A 22217-nucleotide genomic window follows, 5' to 3' on the forward strand; every position below is an offset into this window, starting at 1 on the left:
CCCACCAAATTGCAGGCATTAAATATGGGCACCTTTTTGTATATCATTTACACCTCATAAAGCTGTTTATTAAAAATAATAACAAATAAACCACATTTGCCAATAGTGTGGAGAGAAATCTAAAGTCTGAATCAGGGGCTTCCCTGGTGGCGCAGTGATTGAGAGTCCGCCTGCCGATGCGGGGGACACGGGTTCGTGCCCTGGTCCAGGAGGATCCCACAGGCCACAGAGCAGCTGGGCCCATGAGCCATGGCCGCTAAGCCTGCGCATCCAGAGCCTGTGCTCCGCAACGGGAGAGGCCACAACAGTGAGAGGCCCCCCGTACCGCAAAACAAACAAACAAACAAAAAAGTCTGAATCATAGATATCACACCTGCCCTTTGACCTTTGATGGAGGAAAGAGGTAGTCCTACTCTGTTAGTACTTGTTTCCTGAGGAATTGTCAATAGCCTTCTGGCTATCCTCTCCAGTGGAAGGAATATCCTCTCCAGTTCAGGATAAACATATTTTCCCTTCATGTCTGCCGACAATGAAGAAAGCAGCAATGATGGCTATAAAACCTTTCATCCAGTTAAACTCTAGGGTTTAATTTTAGCCCTATCGAGAGGAATTAATTTCCACTGTTTCTTAGTTTTCCCCATATGTAACATAGGTGTAACATAAAGATATGAATAAATGGATAGAAGATCATCACCCTGAAGTTAAACAACTATTAGCTTTACCTAGCTATTCCCTTAGGCTGCAGGTTTCACTCAGCTAAGCCCTTCTAGTGCTAAGCCTCCAGGTGCTATTGCCAAGTTGGTGATACTAACATGTGTAGACATGTATTCACTTCTAGAGAAAGTAAGGAACCAATATTTACTGAATACCTATACTGGGTTCAGACACTATGTCAAGCACTTAACAGGTTAGGTCTCACTTGAGGTAGACACACATGAAAATCCTCTGATAGGAGATCAGAGAAGTTAAGTGAGCCAAAGTCACACAGCTAGTATAGTGCTGAGTTCTATTTATTTGTTATTTTTGTTTATTTTTATTCTGAGTTTAAAGTCTTTGCTGAAGCCCAGGCTGATCTGATACTAAGTAGAAGAAATACTTGATTTTATACAGTCTATCCTTTTAGAGGAATTCTTCATGTTCTCACTTATCCTTACAGCAAACCTATTGCAGAGTTGAAGAACAGAGGAAGTACCTTAAGACTTGGGAGAATAAGGCTCAATATCAACTGTACATCTTTATGAGGCAGGTATGAAGAGAAATACAAAGTGTCATGCCACAATTTGCTGTACTCCCAGAATTATTCTTTTGATAAGCATATTGTTGATCATTGGTTTGAACTTCTAGAATGATTAAAAACCTCCTAATGACCACTGTGTGCCCTACAAGACAAAGCCAGGAGCTCCAAGTCTGAGTCTTTCTATTGTTAGGAGACAAGAGAGCTTAGGGAATTAAAAACAAGTGTGTTGGAGTCACACAGACCTAGGTTCAAATCTGAGTTTATCACAGAGGAAATTTAAGCCAGTTTTAACACTAGGACATTTGTTCCAGGATTGCAGGAACCATTTCTGTCTTCTGCACTGCTCCATCCCAGCACCTGGAAGGATGCTTGGTACATAGGAGGGGGCAATTAATGCTTGTTCAATGGATGTCTTAAAATCACATGATGATGTAATAAGCACACAATAAATGAGATTTAGAATTTATTCAGATTTTAGAATTTGTGTATAGTTGAAGTTATCCAATGTTAAGTGGAAAGACTGGAGACCATGTCTCTTCGTAGTGGAAGAAACCATAGCCAATGACCTGCCCTGAGTCACCCAGCTAGGAATTCAACCTGGAATTCCTGATATGTTCTTTGCTACACCTAGTTATTTTGTATATATGCCCACAGACTCTTAGACATAGTTGTTTAATAATAAAACAATAAAAGCCAACATAAAGCCTTTCACATGACATCAAGATTGTCTCTAGCCTGTTCAATTTCTAGAGAGGAAACTAAAAGCAAGGCTTCAATGATCCCCAACTTGTGAACTCACCAGAAACAATGCTGGGGTTGGACCCACAGGCCAGAGGCAGAGTCCCACTCAGACCCTATTGAATAAACAATGAACCACAGACAGACCTTGGGGTATTTCTTAGTGAACTTCTTAGGGGAAAATAGCTCCTGCTTTCATGGGGGGCTCGCTGCATTGTCCTTGGGGCCTGATTTGTAAAGAGACTAGAAACTCTTGGACCCCAAACACAATACATGTATAAGGGGCCTGTGTTTGATACAAATCACAAAGAAAAAGAAATGTCATGAAAGAAATCAAAGTATCCTTTGTACAAAGGGAAAAAAAAAAAAGAAAAACCTGGGCAACTGAAAACCTAGCCCGTGTGGTTCAAATTCCATTTCATTAATATTTCTTTGGTTGTTGTATTCTCGGCAACGTATAAGCTGTGGTCTAGTTAATGCAAACCATGGCCTTTTTGCAAACCTTTTGAGACTGCTCAGAAGGACTGATTTGCGTTACTTCCCCACAACAGAAACTCCAACCTAGGGGGGGTGTTAAGCTCATCACACCAGCAGATTTCCCAGGCTAAATGTGTGTCTGTTTTTCTTTTTCATAATACTTGTTAAGCATTAATAAACACCCAAAGTCTCCACTCACAGCTCTGTAAAAAACTATTTCTTATTTAAGCTATGTTTAAAATGCCCCAGGAAATACGGTTGCTTTGTTTACGCTACTTTCTGAGAGGTTTCCACCCTCAACAGGTCAGGGTGAAGTAGAAGCTGATTGGCTCAATGGTTACTGGCAGCAGCATCATAGTTCAGCCTCCAAATGAGTCTGCCTCCTCATTAACTTCCTGCAGCCATCAAAGAGCAACCCAAGTTAGCACTATTCCCAGACAGCTTGTTTGTTACTTGACTGAAAAGTTAAATCCTTCACCTCCCCTCACGTTGTCCAAATAAACCCCAAATGACTAAGTTTCTCTGCTTCCTTATTTTGGCTTCTTACTTTATTGCCAAGTATACTCTATTTCAAAAGAACACCTGAGCTGTAAGAGGCCCTTGAACTCCCAGGAGTCCAGCCCAGGCTTGTTCTTGGTGAAAGCAGAAAAGCAAGAGAAAGGCCTCTTGAGATGTAGACGTAGAATGGCCACATTGTTACTTCTACCATATTCTTGTGGAAATAAATGAAGACCACCCAAATGAGACCAAGCCAAGGCTACTTATTCAGAGATTGGTACAGCAAGGGAGTCAGCAACCATCACTTGCATTTGGCAGAGACTCAAAGGCAGGCAGAGGAGTAAAAAAGCATTATAGCGGAAAAGGGGAAGGCTTCAGGTATGTTCTGATTGGAGGCTGTTGGCCTGAAAAAGCTGTAGCCGGGCTAACTAGAAGGGGGTCATCCCATGTGATTGGTTAGGAGTGCCTATTTAGCTTTCTGTGGTTGGTTCTCATTTGGAAGTGGGGTCAAAAATTACGAAAGCTGTCAGTTACTAATCAAGTCCTGGCCATTTGGGGCCAATTGTTACAGAGACTATTGTTTGACTTCCTAGTCTGGTTGCTCCGGAGAGTGGTTTGACTTCTTGGTTACTGAAGCTTGGCCCTGTGGTCTGGTTGCTGCAGGCTGTGGGTCAGAGTTCTGCTTTTATACATAGTCTGGCCATTGTCTGCCTCTGTTCTACAGTCTCTCATTCTATTGACAAAACAAGTCGCAAAATTAGTTTACATTCAAGGGTGGGGAAATAGACTCTATATTTCTATGGAAGAAGTTGCAAAGCCACATTGCAAAGGATATGGATACAAGGATGTCATTAACTGAGTTCATTAAGGCAGTTAACCTACAACAAGTATCCAGGATGTGCTAAGGGACTAGATATGAATTATGAGAAAAGCACTGATGACTCCTAAGTAACTGGGAAAATAGAGTCATAAAATATAGAAGACCAGGGGTAGAATTAACAGTTCCATTTTGGATTTGATACCTTGTAAGACTATTAGAAATCTAAGTGGAGATATCAACTGGATATAGAAGTCATGGTGGAGTTCGGCTGGAAATAATAATTTGTAAGGGATTGACAAAAAGTAGAAATCCTAGTTCAGGCTGATTGGGTGGCTTATAAACAACAGAAATCTATTTCTTAACAGTCCTGGAGACTGGAAGTCTGAGATCAAGGTGCCAGCTTGGTTGGGTTCTGTTGAGAGCCCTCTTCCTGGTTTGCAGACTTATTATGTTCTCATACAACAGAAAGAGAGCTAGAGAGCTCTCTGATGTCCCCTTTATAAGAGCATTAATCCCATTCATGAAGGGAGGCTCCACCCTCATGAACTAATCATCTCCCAAAGGCCCCATCTCCTAATACCTCTACATTGGGGGTTAGGATTTCAATATATGAATTTGGGGGTTGAGGGACACAAACATTCAGTCCATTGCAGAAGGGAAAATAATTTATAAGCCTTGAATATTAGAGAGATGCAGAAAAGCAGACTAAGAAGTGACTGGTGCATTAGGGGAGATCCAAGGGAGGGTGGCATCCCAGAAACAAAGGGAAGAAGAGGATACAATAAGGGCATGATCAATTGTGTCAAACGTACAGCAAGATTAGGGCAGAGAATTGAATATCGAATTTGGCAACATGGAGATCAATCGTGACCTTGACACTGGTGACCTTCTAAGACTGTTTCTACACTGTCTTTTTCTTCATCTCTACTCCCACCAGCTAGGAGGCTAATATTACCTCTCTCCTAGAAGACTGCAGTAGACTAACAACTGGCCTCTCCACATCCATCTTTGCCTTCTTTCCAACCACTGCCCACACTGAAGCACATCTAATTCTAGCCATCACCACTACCACCATTTAAATCCCTATAATAGCTTCACACTGCTCCTAGAACAAAGTCCAAACCCTTACTATGATTTCTATGCACATGGCCTCAGTCTCTTCAATCTCTTCAACCCTTTCACTCCACTCCCACCACTTCTCTTACTTCTTGGGGTGTTGTTCTCCCTTTCACCAAAAAGTCTTTTCATATGTCGTTCCTTCTCCCTGAAATATTCTGCTCCTCCAACCCTAACATATGAAATGTGTGTGTGCATGAACGTACACATTTGTGCCTTGCTAAGTCACAAGCATCCTTTCTCCTTCTGTTTAAAAGGGAAGCAGTCCATGACTGTCTAGCCTAAGTCCCCTAAACACCCCATACCCCGTACCCTACTCTTCCATTACCCCAGATCCCACGTATCTTGAATTTGATTTTGGCAGAACTTTTTAAAATTATTGTTAATTATCTGCCTTCCATGTAAGCCTGTTGGCTCCTTGAAGGCTTCCATATCCCCTGACTCAAAACAGAGACTTATTCATTATTGTCCCCTTTTAACGGATGAGGAAACTAAGACTTCAACAAGGTCAGGACCTTGCTCCAGGATTCTAATCAAGCCCTGCCTAACTGCAAACTCTAGCAACTGTCTCCTAACTTTTCTTACATGGGTGTATGTTCACCACTAGCTGGAGTTTTTTTACAGCAGAGTTTATATTTCATTCATCTCTGAGTTAGAGCCTATCCCTGGATTGTTGGCCCTATAATCTCTAGAAATATTGATTGAATTGAACTGTAGAGAAATGAATTTCATAGATTTGAGTTGAACTGAACAAACATGCAAGCCTTGTAAAACTATGTTTAGGTTTATCTTAGGAACATTCTATTTGGTTTATAATAGCAACTTCTGCCTCTCCCTCCTCCCCTCATTGCTAATGTTTCTTTCTTCAGGGAGATATTATTTGTGTCTATACTTACAGCTAGTTGGTTCTGGCAGAGGCTACCTCCTGCTCTTTCCTGCTCACCTCAAGCACTATTTGTGTTTGTCTGATGAAGACAGAATTCAGCCCATTATGAAGCAATAGAAATTGTGTGAATGCTTTCAACTCAAGAGTCAGTGCACTTATGGGAAGTAAGGTTCTCAAGCTCCTGCAGACTGCAGACCACTTTGGTGAAATGGAGGATGCCCACGAACCACCAACCATCCTCATTCCCACTTGAGGCTTCCCCAGATGGAAACCACACCCCAGGAAATGAAAGGCTGGTACTGCCTCTGATGTGCTGCAGACAAGACAATGCCTGCTTTTATTAAATATTATAAGCAACTGACTTAATAATACCAGTAACCAAGCCACAGATATAACAGTAAAATAAACAAACACTGATGCCACAGCCCACAGACCACCTGGTTCTCCAACTGTGGATTATCAGGTGGTCCCCAAAGAGACTTCAAGAATACTCTAATTAAGGTGTAATAATATTGATAAAAAATAAATAACATTACTAACAATTAACTTTAAATACTGCAGTAAAGTTTATAAAGATGTTCACATTTGCTCCACAGATATACAATAAGTCTATGAGGAATATGGGACAGGGATTATGATGACCATCTCAGAACGGGTGAGGGCTCAGAAGGGTTGATAGGCCAAATGCTTCATGGCCAGGAAGTGACAGAATTTCAAACTCTATCACTAAAAGACAGATCACTAACACACACCTGCTTGGCCATCTTGCTGGTTTGGGACTGTGGTAGACTGAATTATTACTCCCAATTTTTCACCTGCACTGTGTTATAGAATTAATGCATCTGAACGCTTTGTCATATAACTTTATAGTTCCTCCCACCGTGGGTGGGCTATAATTCCCTGACTCCTTGATGTTTGGCTATAACTCTTTGCCACCTTGAGGTCTGGCTGACCATGTAACTCCCTTTGTCCAATGAAATGTTAATGAACATAATGTGAGCAGTAGCTTTAGAGGGTTTGTATGGCTTGAATGGCTCTCTTGCACTCCTACCATTCACCATGAGAAGATACCCAAGGATCTGGTAGATGGAATTTGAGAAGACATTTGGAGTAGACCTGCGTCCAACGTGCATGGAGAGCCAAACCCAGATGAATCCATCTAGGCTCAGCTGAGATCAGCCAAAGCCTAGCCAACTTGCAGGCTCATCAATGAGAAAAATAAATGCTGTTGCTACAAGCCAGTGAGTTTGGGGGTTGTCTGTTACACAGCAATATTACAGTAATAGCTAAATAATACAAGGACTATGTTTCCTTTGCTAAAAGGAAATTTGGCTGAAGGGCGATGGAGCTATGGCAACGTGCAGAGAAAGGAGCACAGGCTTTGCAGGAACAACTCTAAGAACTAGGATTCAAATCCTAGTTCTACTGTGCCTTAGTTGTGTGACTTTGAGAAAATTACCTAACAGTACGATCCTTATCTTCTTTATCTACTAATAAAGATAAGAATACCTAGTTTATAGAGTAGCTGTATGGATTAAATGAGATATTTTATGTCAACATCCAGAATGACATAAAAACCATAGTTGTCCACAATTGTTAGCTTCCTTCTTAGATCTGATTAAAACCTCTGCTTTTTTTTTCCTCTGCTTTTTTCCTTTTTTTTTTTTACAACATAAGCTGGAGTGTGGACAACTTGAGGTTAGCAAAGGTGTCTTTAGTTCTACATAACACTTTTAAAAACCAGAATTTACACCTTTTTTTTCAAAGGGAAAGGAAAGGAAGGATGGAAGGAAGGAAGGAGAGAGGGAGGAAGGAAGGAAGGGAATGATAGTTAAAATGTAACTAACTGCAAGAACTCATAAGGAAAAGTGCTCCTACATGCCACTCTTCTCTATGCATTCCCCTCAGCTCAGCTGCCAGGGTAACAGGGACTTAGCCCAAATGTGCATGCAGAGGGTTATAATGTATGGGAAATAAAAATGGGGGAAATGAATGCTTTCCTTGTGATTAGGATCCCATTAATCACAGACTGACCAGTAGTCAGAAGCACATGACTCCTGGGACATAAGCATAGGCACATGGCTAGAGCTCAGTAACTATGTGCTGATTGAGTGACTTCGTGAATGGGAGCTCTAACAAGCCAATGAGAACCTTCCATGAGGGAAGAACATGTGCGGCAGTGGGAAGGCACCGATTTGACAGCCAGGCACCCAGACTCTGCTGTAGGCTCTCTAGACCAGAGGGTTTCAGTTCCCCTCCAGTTCTAAAATTCCAAGATTATGGCAAAGAAGAAAAGCACAGCCATAAATACCACAAGCAGGATTGTTCCACGGGCTGATTGCTGGAAAAATGCATTTTTTTATTATATGATAACATCAATGTTTTTGTTTCTGGCACAAATTATTACTTTTTTATAATTAATATTGTATAGGCATCATGTACTGATATATCTAAAACCAGCATAATTTGGTCGCTCTTTTTTCAATATCAACAGTTCATACTTTATTCTGGACAATTCTTTTGATGTTTGGCCCCTCTCTAAAAAAATATTGCTTTCTATGTGCCATATTTTGCTAGGCACTGAGGAGGCAAAGATGAAAAGCAAGTCCCTTTTACGTTCTCCATTCAATCAGCTTCTTCATAGATTTGATCAGTCATTTCTTGGCTTCTTATGAACAAGCAGTTTCTCCAAAGCTGATTCACAACTACACCAGTGCAACTCTAAAAGCCCTTCTTCTCAAGAGTTTGGTGAAACCCTGAGAATGTTTACAAATATTCCAGGAGCTTTTTACTCTCCACCTTTATCTTGGTCCCTCCCCCATGTATAAATTACCAGTTAGGGTATTTCTCCAGCTCACAATGTCTCTCCTGTTAACCATGCCACCTACCCCTCTGGTCACAGCTAAATGACTCAGGAGTATAACACAAGAACCAAGCTGAATCAAACAGACACTCTTATTCAAGAAAATGAAACTTGAATCAAGAGACACAGAGGTGGTGTATCAGTCAGCTGATGCTTGTAAAAAACACTCACAAAATTAACTTAAAACAACAATTCGTTTTTTCTCATGAGTCTATGGGTAAGGTGGACAGTTCTGCTGATCTGCACTAGGTTTGGTGGGGCTTACTGTTGCATATCAGTCTGCTGCTGGTGGGATACGCAGTTCTCAAATGAGATTTCTGCCATAGCTGGTGGCTCAGTTCAGATAGCTGGGATGATTCAGCTCTTCTCCACGTGCCACATCATCCTGTAGGCTAGCTTGGACACATTCTCATGGCAAAGACAAGGAGCAAGCAAGGAAGCAGAAATCTGTAAGTGCTTATTCAAGTTTCTGATTATATCACATTTGCTACTGGTCCAGGGCCAGTTTCAGAATCAGAATGAGATGGGACTATAGAGTTACAGAGCAAAGGGCATGGATACAATGAGGTCTTTAATTGGGACCATTAACACAACTAACCAACCACAGATTGGAAGTCAATAATCGTATGACAGCACCCCAGAAAGAAGATATATGGAGGCTCAGTGCTAACATCCCTAGAGATTCCCTGATTTCTGCCTTCCCAAGATTTGATCAATTATGTACACTTTCTTTCTTCAATTATGTGAGCTACCCAGAATCCTGCCAATAAGTCACCATTTCTGCATACGTTCACTGGCCAGTTTCTGTTACCTGCCACCAAAAATCATCATAATCATCATCATCAACTATACTGACTTTAAACTAATACACTACATTTTGTCAATTCTACATACAAAAACTTCTAATATTCCTCTTTCCTTGCACAGTAAGAGTTACTATTGCAATTCAGACTTTCGTCTTTTCTAGTCTGAACAACTGCAGTAGGATTCCTGAACCAGAATATTAAGCCACTGAACCTGAAACCCACTGCAAAATGGCTTTGAGTCTTTCCTATTCCTCAGTTACATTATTTGGTTTAGTTATTGCACTAGGTAATTTTAGACTATCACACGTCCTGCATATTTTTATAGGGGACCAAGTTGGTGATTTCCTATGGAATTTAGTGAGAGTTAAGAAGTTGTTCTTTTCACATTTTTCATATACTTACATTGGTGTTTGTAAAGAAATATTTTTTTCACCATATTTTAGTTAGCACCTTGTTTTGGGCCTCCCAGTCTCTATCTGTTTGTCATGTAAAGATAAATAAACAAATGTCAAAGAAATATTTTTTTTAGACATCTTTTATCCATGGTATCTTCAGTAGAGAAAAATAACACTATAGTTTTACCCTAAAAGTAAATTTTATCTGTCTGGATGTATATCAGAATTGTTTCAACAACATGGTTATCTGTTTATATAATGGAATTTAAGGATTACATTAAAATTCAGTCAACGACAAGAAGAGAAGGAACGAGCCACCCAAATGGAGAGGAACTGTGACAGTTTGTGTGTGTAGGGGAATACTCTGACCTAGTCTTTTGTGGTTAACTAAGATGTAACATTTGAAATTCTAGTCATGTATATATTTAAGGAAGAGTTTGGTTGCCTTCCAGAGACTGACACAATCAAACAACTGATACAGTCACACAGTGTATATGAAATGGCCTTTCTTCTCAAATATGCGGAAAAGAATATATATTTTTTATGATGCCCTTTACAAAGTGTCCCCCTCCAAACTCTACTTTCATTTAGCTCTTTTCTGTTCTCTTGGTTTGAGGGTTTGTCAGTTTGGTTTTTATTCTGAGGCTTGCAGGGCTTGGCAAACTAGGGCTTGCAGGCTAAATCCCACTCACTGCCTGTTTTTATAAATAAAGCTTTATTGGAACACAGCAGTACTCATGTGTTCAAATATTGTCAATGGTTGGTTTTGTACTACACGAGCATGTTGTGTGGTTGCAACAGAGACCATATGGCCCACAGAACCTATTTATACTATAGCCCTTTCCCAAAAATGTTTGCTGACCTGCTCTAAAGGAAAGAGAATTGACTTGGAGTCAGCAGGTATGGGTTAAAACCCAAACTCTGAAAACACGAAAGCTGTGATAAAGATGTGATATTGAGCAAAGTATCTGCTCTGAACATGGTTTTTCTCATTGTTAAATGAAACAATAACCCCAGCCTCATGGAGATATTATGAGGATTAAACAAATATGGAGAGAATTTGGATCAGAGTAGACCTTACAAATATTAATTGTTCCATCCTTCATTCTTCACCCACCACATACCCACTCCCCTTCTATTCAGCAGTACAAATTTCAACCTACAAAAAGTTTAGTTCAAATAAATTCACTTACATAGGAAGGATAAAAACCAAGACTTCTTATGATTCCCAAGGGGGTGTTAATTTCTCATTTTTCTCTTCCCGTTTCTTTCTCCTGATGCACTTCCGAAGGAATGGAGCAAATAGCATCAATTTGAGTAAGACGTCACCTTGTAATCAGCATGTGAAAAATGGGAATATGATGCCAAGCTATTCAAAAGCAATGCATTTTAAGATTCATAAAATGCTTTCCCTCCAGTTAACAATGGAATTTGGTTGCACCTAAGGTTCAGTATTCACAAATTTGTATTAACGCCTGATGACCCAATTGCAAATTTTGCCTCCCACAGATATTCTCTAAAGAAGTGCCAAATTCCTACTCACAGAGTTCTATTGATCCTTTAACTCTTTTTTTTTTTTTTTTTTTTTTTTTTTGCGATACGTGGGCCTCTCACTGTTGTGGCCTCTCCCGTTGCGGAGCACAGGCTCCAGACGCGCAGGCTCAGCGGCCATGGCTCACGGGCCCAGCCGCTCTGCGGCATGTGGGATCTTCCCAGACCGGGGCACGAACCTGTGTCTCCTGCATCAGCAAGCAGACTCTCAACCACTGCGCCACCAGGGAAGCCCTGATCCTTTAACTCTTTTCGTCACCACTTCCAAAGGTCTTTGTGTGCTTCTGTGATAATGAAATAAAAGTTCAAGAAAATAACCACAATTTTCAATTTCAAGTGCCAACAGTTTGAAGCTACAACCCTCAGTCACAAAAGCAGGTCCTCTGTCTCCAAACCGAGCTCATGCTATTCATGGTCTCTGATTCCACCTTCCAGGCAAACAGAAAAGCTAATCTCTAGCTCAAGGATGGGAAAAAGTACTCCAAGATTCCAGGTCACGGTCTGCTGCGTCCAAAATGGAAGTGGGTTATTGAAGAAGCAATGTCCAGCCAGAGTCAAAAAACTGAAGTTAGGTAGGTTGCTCAATAGAACCAATGATCCAAAAGTAAGATGTCAAGAGACAGTACCAGGTGGGAAAATTCCATGAGAGGAGTAATAATAACGACTGCACAGTACCACTACACAGTACCGACCACATGTGAATGGCACTCCTTAGAGTCATACAGTGCCCAGTCTACATGGTCATTCATGGCAGGCTTGTATAAATACATTACAATTGCATGATTGCATTGAACATCTTCTACATGCTTTACCTCATTTAAGCCCTGCAACATGCCTCTGAGGTAGATTTTGTTACCCTTTTTTATCCAGATCTGGAAACTAACTAGCAGTGAGGTTAAATAACTTACCCACATCTACATAGTTACTAAATAGAGGAGCCAGGATTAAAACCCAGGTCTTCCTTGCTTTATGCTTTTTCCACCATTCCACTGTGCCTCTCCTTAATTTATCCATTGTTAGTGAATACCCTTTAGAGTAGAGAAAGTCAAGAAGTTTTACAGTTTGCAGTATTCCACCAGGACTTAAGCAATTTCCCCAGAATGCGATGGTAATTTATAGAAGAAGACAGAGCTCTCTGAGGCCATGAGGGTACCATTTAATAAACTGCTGGATGAGCCTCTGAAATAGAAAAGACAATTATCTACTCTGAGGTAAAACAGTGCAAACAGGTCTTACATCCTCCCCAAGGGTCAGCTACCTCATGAAGACAGGCATTCATACAGGGACAACCTGGTCAGTTGTTAACTCAGTTTCTGATAAGAATTTATTTCCCACCATGACAGTGTCAGAAATCATCACTTCCAGCTTTAATGGTCAACACACTCATTTGGCCTTTTCATCTTATCATGAAGCTTTACTTGACTTTGAATGTAAATATAATAAATAACAAAGAACCCAAATCAAAAACCACCCAGTTATTTATTGACTATGAGAAGCAAGTTTTCTCATAAAGTGATTTAGAAGAAAGATTCTAAATGTAGTGCTACAAGCCAGAAAGAATGAGCAGAGTCAAAGACCTACCCAATGTAGTCAACTCTGGCCAATATCACCACCGCATTCTTAGAGGGAGCTTGACCTAGGAAGAAAAACTGGCTTTGGAATCTAAAACCTTGCTTCTCTTTAAATTAGACTGATGATGTCTGTCTCTGTTGGTGTAATGTAAGGATTTACGAGAAATTATTCATTGAGTGCCCAGCACATGGTACATGGCACATAGTGGATATTCTGTAAAAGTCAGTTCTTGTCCCTCCATCCTCAGATGTCTGTCATCTGTTGGCCGCAGAAACATGATATTAGAATCTCAGTTCACATAAACCTGTCATACTTGATTGTAAGCAATTTGAGGGCAGTCCCTTGTGGTTATATCCAACACAAAGTATACTCCCTTACATACTAGCCATTCGATAATCATTTGTTTAATTATTAGTTAGTTGATGAGACTATATGAAGTGGTTGGGGGAGAGAATGTTAAATTTAAGTGAGAATTAAATCTTAATATTTAAGAGATACAGTGATAAGGTAGAATTTCAGAAGTCAGCTGGAAAAGACAAGACAAAAGAAGAACACTGAGGCTTGCCTAATGTTCCACACTATTTGGGAAGATGATGACTAATTCCTTTTTCAGGAACTGTAAATTATTGGTCATTTAAGCTGGTGCTAGGAAAGGCTAATGTGATAAAGATGCCTATCAATTCCTCCTCTGTGCTCCCTAGAGACAGGACGACTAACTACCATCTGACATCATCTTTGCCCTTGCCAATAGTCATTATTAACTGGACTATGGGAGGATACTGACACAAGGATCCAAGACAGTCTCAGTTAGCCAGATGCAGGCCCTGAAACTGTAAAGTCAAATAGACTCAAGGGTTACATCTCCCATTTTGGGCTGATCAACTTTAAGGACACGTGCTAAGAAATAAACAGAGAAGGCTGGTTTGCACAGGAAAAAAAAAAAAAAGAAGAAGAAGAAGAATGACTCAAATGTGCAAGAAAACAGAGATAGGAGGCCATTTGTTCCTAAAGACAAAGAAAGTAAGGGAATTTCCTGGCTAGTCTTTGGAAGCCCTCCAGTTCTCAATATTCACAGTTTATGATAACTGTGGACATCTATAGTTTATGTACTTTGGAGTTTATGAAGTACACAGTTAACTGTATTTTAACCCTTGGATTCCATTAAACTCCCTGATTCCTTATAATAAATTATCATTTTACTTGAGTTATATTGAGTAGGTTTCTATTTAATACAATCAAATTATCTCTGACATATCTTAGTCTTGTGGAAGTTATCGAATATAAACCAAATATTTCTTAGTCCCCCAGTGTCTGCACACATGGCAGGATTGTACACTCTGGCCCCTTATGAATGGGTGGAGCCATGTAACTAGTGTCACTTTCAGGCCAAACATTCCATTGTTGGTGAGAAACGTCAGGGCTCTTTCATTGCTTTTTCATGTTCAAGATGGTGGTTGCTCTATTAGCCTGGGTCTCTGGTGCACTATAATAAATAGCCTGCTTATTAACCCATCAAAGATATTTAGCATGATTTAGAAATAAACCTTTGCTGTGTAAGCCACTAAGACTTGGGCATTGTTTATTATAGCAGCATAATGTAGCTAAATTGATACAGAGATTATTTCAAGTTGTTCCCCAGGGCTGCATGAAGTGTGTATGTATATATATATATATATATATATATATATATATATATATATATATATATATATATATAGTTGTCCATTAGGTGAATGCAGAAAGGAATCAAATATCACCAACACTAAGGAAGTACGGACAAAAGAATTCTGTAGAACTATACAAAAGAATATAAAGGTTCAAAAATAAGAAAGGAACAACCACCCAATGTTGTAAATAAGTTTTGTAGAGTCCTTCATATTTGTTGAATGTATTAGCTATATTAGTCCTCTGGACATACAAGAATCTAGGTTGCACAAATTATGGCCCCTGGTTTCAAATCCAGGTGCCCCAACTTACTAGCTCCATGCTGTTGGCTAATTGTTTAAATTTATCTGTAAAATGGGGATAGTAATGCCAACACACTGAGGGCTGTGTTGAGAATTAAATGAGATAATGGTGATAATGTGTGCGTATCAAACAGTGGGTATTCAGTAAAGAATGCTTGGGAGTTACAATCGCTGTTTTAAAATTCCAAAATACTGCCAAATAAAAGGTAGATTAGGGTTGTTTTGTAAAATCCCAAGGGGCAAGACATAAAATCAATGGATGATTTATAGAATGACAAACTTTAGTTTAATGGACATTGAAATTTTGTAACTGTTAGAAAGATGGAATTGTCAGCCTCAAGAAGAGTGAGTTCCCAGGTGGGGGAAGGTTCAAGCAGAGGCAGTCAGCTACCTGGAGACCAGGAGGGCTGTTGTGGAGCTCATAACATGAGCTGTGTCGAGAGTCTGTTCCAGATCTGAGCGTCTATGTCTCTGCAAAGTTTCATTTGTTCATTCATTCATTCAACAAGTAACAAAACACTGACTCTGTGCCAAAGGCTACAGGTTAACGGCCATGGATGCAAAGGATATGATATTGAAATGGTTCTTATCCTCAAGGAGCTGAGAGACTGGAGAGGAAAGCAGACATGAAACAAAAGCTATACAATTATTCATTCACTCACTAGAAGTGTGAAATGTTCTAGGAAGAAAGATGGAGAGTGTTAGGACAGGGTAACAGATTGGATAATCTCAACTGTGAAGTCAGGACAGCTTCTCAAATAAGTTAGGAGTTAATTGAATCTTGAAGGACATGCAGGAATTTAGCCAGGTGAAGGATAGATGGCTGAGGGAAGAACATTCCAGGCAGAGGGAATGGAGTGGTGCAAAAATATGAGGCATGAAGTAACTTGGCATTTAAGAGGCAGAAAGGTTTGTGTGGTAAGAATGTTGTCGGAAAGGGAGAGGAAGAGTGCAAGATGCAAAGAATGAGAGGCCCAGATTACACGTGGTTTTGGAGGCCAGGTTAACAGTGATTTAAATGGCATGTTATAACCCCTCCTAAGAACTTGGTCAAAAAGTTTCAGATTCCAACCTTGGAAGGATAGAATTTTGCAGAGCCAAAAGAAGAGAGAGAGAGAGAGTTTTATTCATGTAGTCCATTAGTGTCATGTTTGAGCATCCATTCTATGCAATAATCAGGATTCATGCCCAAGTACAGGAAGTCATTTCAATTTCAGAGCCCCTCTATTATCCAATCAGCATGTTTCTCACTTGAAATTCTACCATTATTAAACAAAAGGTACTGTGTCTGGCAAAGTTTCAGTGAAAATACAGTAATACTAGGAAAAGCAATACAGAAGTATAATACTATGTAAAATATAAGAATATCAGACTATGGTGTGAATTACCCACTTGTGTTGTCCCTAAACTTATTAAAGGAAATAGAGACTTTCAAAAAAGATGTTTGGGGATTCAAAGAAAAAAACCTCTGTTACTTCACAAATGTGTCCTACTTGGTGATGCAAGAGCGTGAAGACCCTGCTTCTACTCTGGGGCTTACAAATTTCATGTGGTGGAGAGGGAGCAGGGAAAAAGCAACACCATGTCAACCACTCCAAGGAATACATCTGAATCCCATGGTTGTTGTCAGGACTTGAAAGAGAGCTAACCCTCAAGTCAGAGGAAGAGACAGATAGAGGAAGAGAAACCAACAGGCAACAGTAGGTTGCAAAATGGTTGCTTGGTTGACACATCTCTGTGATAAATTGTGTCAACGGCCCCAATTCTCCACCCCTCCTTCCTATTTCCCCATCCTTTGGAAATACATACTTTTGTGAATATGTAAATAGGAAACATATACTTTGGAAATATACAAATATACTCTCTAGTGCCCTCCACTGTAAGCGAGGGCACTCCCTGCTTCTTGACTTTGGGCTCAGCCATACGATTTGCTTTGACCAAGAGAATGAGGTGGAAACGAGGTGTCAGTGCTGAATTTAAGCTTTAAGAAGACTCGTGTGCTTCTACGTGCTCTCTTGCACCTCTGCCATTTGCATGCCAAGACCATTCTGGGGCTGGCCTAATGGTCCTAGAATGAGAATGAGACATTGTGAGCAGAGCCACCTGCAGCCAAAGCCAGCCTAGACCCACCAACCCCCAGCCAACTCACAGACTGTGAGAAATAAGAAATGGTTGTTGGGGGCTGACTTGTTACACACAATATCGAGCTGATATACTCTTTACTCTGAAATGTTTTGTTCATAATAAAACCAGAGGTACAATAAGATCCAACAACAACACAAAATAAAACAGGAGCCAGGAAGTTAAAGGGAGATGAGAAGAAAAAGACATGGGTGAGGAGCAGACCTCTCCCTTTTCCTCTGGGGCCCAAAGTTCTAGCAATTACAGCCAAAAAGGAAAAAAGCAGAAAAGAGACCAGAACCTACAGATATTTCCAATGGCCCAGACAGCAGTCATCTGAAATGTGAGGGCAACGGAAAGATTACAGGCCTTGGGATGAGGACTTGGGTTCTCAGTTGCTATGTAAGTGTTCTGAGCTCTTTGTTCCTCACCAGTGAAAATGGGAAAATAATACTCTCTTTTCCTATAGAATAGATATGAGGATTAGAAACAATAGTATAATACAAGAGAAAGAGAGTAGCACTTGGCCGGTAAGGTACAAATGATAGGTGCTAGTATTAGTAATATACTAGTGAAGCGTTCGCTTAAGTTTTAGATCTCCATACTCTGCCCGTCTTTTTCCTAAGACCTGCTTGATTTTGCGCCTTGTACACATCCCTGCTCGCAGATCCTTTGACTTGCTCCTGTTCTGGTGAACTAACACCCCAATCTGGCTCTTATCTTCCTGCCTCTGACAACGATAGAATTGATGACAACATAAATGGAATTGCAAAGAGAATGACAGTTAAAATTTAAGGAGATGCTTCCCAGGAACGATGCTAAACATTTTATTTACATTACGTCCTTTTCTCCACACGTTGGCCTTATTGTTTTATCATCATCTCCATTTTACAGATGAGGACACTCAGAAACACACACTGCCTTTTCCAAGATTACGGTCACGAAGAGGCAAAGACTTAAATCCAGGGTTTTATGATGCCAAATACTGCCCTTTCCACAGCTATTCCACTGCACCTCCCAGACTCTCAGAACCTTTCCATGCCCTGACTGGGTACCCTCTGCCTCTGGGTCACCAATTTCTCAGTGGTCAGGTGTGACAGATGGGTTGGGGTAGGTGCTCTTGACCTCTAAGCAGAGTCCAATGACAATTTCAACCCTGCTAATTGGGACTGGCAGGAGGATCCTATACTCCTTCTCAGTAAGGACAATGTAGAACAATTCCCATCCTCTTATTGGTCTCTCCATCCCCACAAACTCAGGCTTGCAGAGGGGCCCCTGCAGAGGGTCTGCCCCTGCTGCCCACAGGCATTTACTTTCTGCTCTCATGCACTTCCATCCTCTCTCTTCAATTAGTCAGACAGCAGTGTAGCTCAATCAGTGTGTTCCAGGAGGCCACACTTTGGGAAGACTCTAACAATGAATTAAATTTTCATTTTAGACCCTTAATAGCCCAATCAATGATTTAGGGAGCAACGAAAACATTTTCTGGGAAAGCATTAGCTTAAAACTGAAAAGTAGCTGCTCATCCCTTGGAAATGACACAATTTTAGCAAGGGCGGCGTAGAGGGAGCAGAGGCTGGCCACCACCTTTCATATATTCTTACTCCTTCTCTCTATCGCTTGTGCGTCTGTCTGCCTGTCTCTCCCTCTTACTTTCACTCTCTCTCCTTTTTCTCTCCTTACTTACTCCTTTTTTCTTCCTCTTTCCTCTCTCCGATCTAGTTTTCCCTCTTTTTGTCCTCACACTACTGCTGTTAATGTTTCATAGTTTCTCCTCAGCTTTCTGAATATTGTGATTGCTGGCACAATAACTAATAGTACCATAACAGATCCACAGCTATGAACTATTATTTTCTTGGAAACAAATCAAAACCATTACGTACGAACGTTAATTTCATTTTGAAGTATTAGTCACATTTAAAATTAAAGATTCACCTTAAAGAAATCACTACTATTCAAATCAAATTTTTACTTTTTTCAATGTGCTTGGCTGACTAAAAATGTTTAATTTGAAAATGTAAAAATAGACAAGATTCTAAGAGTTCCAAAGCTGTTTTTGAGAACTCACATGGTGGTTAATAATATATCCAACTTGCTAAAACCTTTAAACAGATTTCCAAGAAACTACTTCAAAATGATTTTTTTTCTCTCTCTCTCTCTAGTTGTTGCTGATTGCAGGTGCACTAAAAAATCCATTTGGTTTTGGAACAAGTAACACTTCAAAGAAAGTAAATTGACAAAGACTTTTGCCTCAGAAGTCATTAATCTGGGCTGAATTTTAGTGCAAAGTCACAGTCTGAGAATCCAAATGCCCTACACTTTTCCATTCATCTCAGTGATGATTCACCCAAACAATGCAAAATCATAACATAAAGTAAACTTGCGAAAGAAAGCTAGCACTGGGGTGGTCCCTGATAAGAACATGGAGAACAGAAGACTAGCAAATATCAAAGGATAGATAACTTGTCTTCTCTCATCCTAAAGAAAAATATGGCATTTGGACAGATTAGTGATGTCAGCTGTAAGGGTATCCCCACATCCCATTCCTTACCCATGGAAGATACCTGCAAATCTCTCTAAAGCCTGTGTTTCAGGAGATTAGAGTTGTCACAAGAGAAAATCTGTATTTGAAACCCTAGAACTAGGGGATCTTCAAAATCTTTTTCAGATTCAAAAAAGTCTTTAAAACTGAATTATTTGTTCAACTTTACATGGGAATAGGAATGGCAGAAACCCAGTATCCTGATTTCTAGATCAGTTCACGTTTATTGATACTGCCTCTCCAGGTCCTACCCTCCATCCCTCTCTACCTGGAGGTATTACCATGACAACCAGTCCCAGGTACATCTTGGTCTGTCTACTGCAGGCACTGCTCTAGGATACAGCCCTACTGATTCACATCCACTTCTATCCAAATTTCCCAGTCAATCCTCAGTTTGTTCCCTGTAGAGTGGATCTCCAACTTTAGCTGCTTCAAAATCACCTGGATGCCTGCTAAAACAAAACTTGCTCAGCTCTACCCTCAGAGTCTCAGATTCAGCAGGTCTAAATGAGGCTTAAGGATTTGCATTTCTGACAAGTGTTATGAGATAATTCTCCACGAGTCTCTTGCAATTCTTCACATCTTGCAAGCAGAGGCACTGGCCTCCTTTATTCTGGACTACTTTTCAAGAACATTTGTAGAGCGAACAGCCTTAGAAGATGGAGATAGTAAAAGGCAGGTTTATTTACTGTCCTGTATATAATAAAGATAATTATGTCTCTCTCCGCAGGGCAAAGTTCAAGCAGACTTACTGTCCATTATAAAAGATGAAGATTCCCTAAGCTCATGATTCTCCTGTAATGCAAGCCACTATGTGTGCAGGCATTATCTGGCCCTCTTGACATTGCCCTGTGAGAATTAAGGCTCAGGGACTGATGCAAGCACCTTCCATATTATGTATTTTAATGTATCTATAAGATTTTTGTCTACATCTCCTTTCTAGTACATTCCTTCAGGTCCAGGACACCTGTTGTGTTCATTCCTTTTTTGTTCCCAGGACTTAAAACAGAGTCAGGTATGTAATAGGTGCTCAATAAACATTTTTTTAGTAAATGGATAAATACATAAAAAATAAATGATCAATAATAATCCAGTAAAGTTAGCACAACTCAACTCCATATTATAGGTGAGAAAAAGGAGAATAGGAGATTTTGGGTAACTTGGCCAAAATCACAGAGCTAGGAAATTGCAGAGTTGGGATTTGAACTTAAACCTCCCAGTTCTCCCCGCTAAACTTATAACCACTATATTCTACTTCCTCTCTAATGTACACATGTGTGTCTGTGAAAAGACTCAGAACAGAGAGCAGGCACCAGCACGTGGGTAGAGGCTACCCAGTAAACTTGGTGATTGTTTTCCTCTTTCTACATACCTATACTTTCTAACTTTTCTACCAAAAAGACCCCCATATATAAGTATTTTACATATGTATATATACATATATATGCATTTACATACATACATATGTATATGTATACATATATATATATATAAATTTTATGAGAAAAGCAATTTTATTTTTGAAAAATCTAAGGAGTAGAATTATTTCCATGATGTTTCTACCACCAAAAATATTTTAGGACTGTCTCTTCTGGAACTGCCCTCAGAGATAGCGGGCAAGGCACATGAAAATGACTCCCCATCCTTTGTCACACTTCACTTTGACCCAAAATAGTCTTGCCCCCCACAACTCATCCCCTCATTTAATTGTCCAGACCTGGTCTGATTCCAAATACTATTACTCTTTTTCCAAAATCAAGTTGTCTCCTATGGACAAAGATTTGCAACTGCTGAAGAAGTTAAAGGAAGTTGATAATAAATTCTAAAGACAATCCCCAGCGTAGGTTCCAGAAATAATCTTGAGCATCTTTAGAATTGGTGGCTTAGTCTCTGGAGACTCTTAATTTAAACATTAACTATCTTATCACCACACGTAACTTTCAAAAGACAGTCTCCTTAAATCACAGTCATAGCAACAGGTTTTCCTTTTTTACAATTCTTTGAAAAGTGATTGTCCTCCTGTCTGGCTACTCCGTCATGATGCCAGCTAGCAAAAGCCCTCCCCGCCCCACATTCACTAACCATGACAGCCCACAGTTTATTGGAAACACAGTGAAGGAGCTATGCCTCCCACAGCAGCAGTTGGACCCACATAATTTAGATTCACTAAGATAATCAGTGTGTGATCACTAAAAGAACACTGCACTGTTTACAGTTCTCAAGCATTCGGGACATTCTCCTTTGTTCATTATACCCAATTAGAAATTTGAATTAGGGTTTCCATGAAGTAAACACTGATCTCTTTTCCCATGTTCATTGTGGAACAGAAGCCAACAAGCCTTCCAAGTTTTGCATATAAGTTGCATTGTTGAGAATGGGGTTTGGTAATATAATTGTTCTCCCTCTGTGTGTTTGGGCTACTTGATAGGAAAAAGCACAACTCCATCAAAACTCTACTTTTTGCAAACCATTATAATTTTCCAATTTTATTCCCTTTGCACTTGGAGATACAAAATTTGCAGAATTTTGTAAGAATCGATATATATTTTCTGTACCTTGACTTTATAAATAATCTAATAGTGCAATGAAAAGAACCTCACTATGGAAATCAAGAAATCTGGATTCATG

General features: G+C 40.0%; 1 long non-coding RNA gene across 1 annotated transcript in view; it reads right to left on the reverse strand.

Annotated features, from left to right (window-relative positions):
• Positions 1 to 11396: 11396 nt before the first annotated feature.
• LOC125964317 (uncharacterized) overlaps positions 11397 to 22217 on the reverse strand; it is a 268757-nt gene continuing 257936 nt past the window's right edge. Inside the window, exon 2 of the long non-coding RNA XR_007477231.1 lies at positions 11397 to 11528. This is a non-coding gene — a long non-coding RNA (uncharacterized LOC125964317). The remainder of the gene's footprint in view (positions 11529 to 22217) is intronic.

Source organism: Orcinus orca, chromosome 4 (genome assembly GCF_937001465.1).
Source record: "Orcinus orca chromosome 4, mOrcOrc1.1, whole genome shotgun sequence".
Lineage (NCBI taxonomy): Eukaryota > Metazoa > Chordata > Mammalia > Artiodactyla > Delphinidae > Orcinus > Orcinus orca.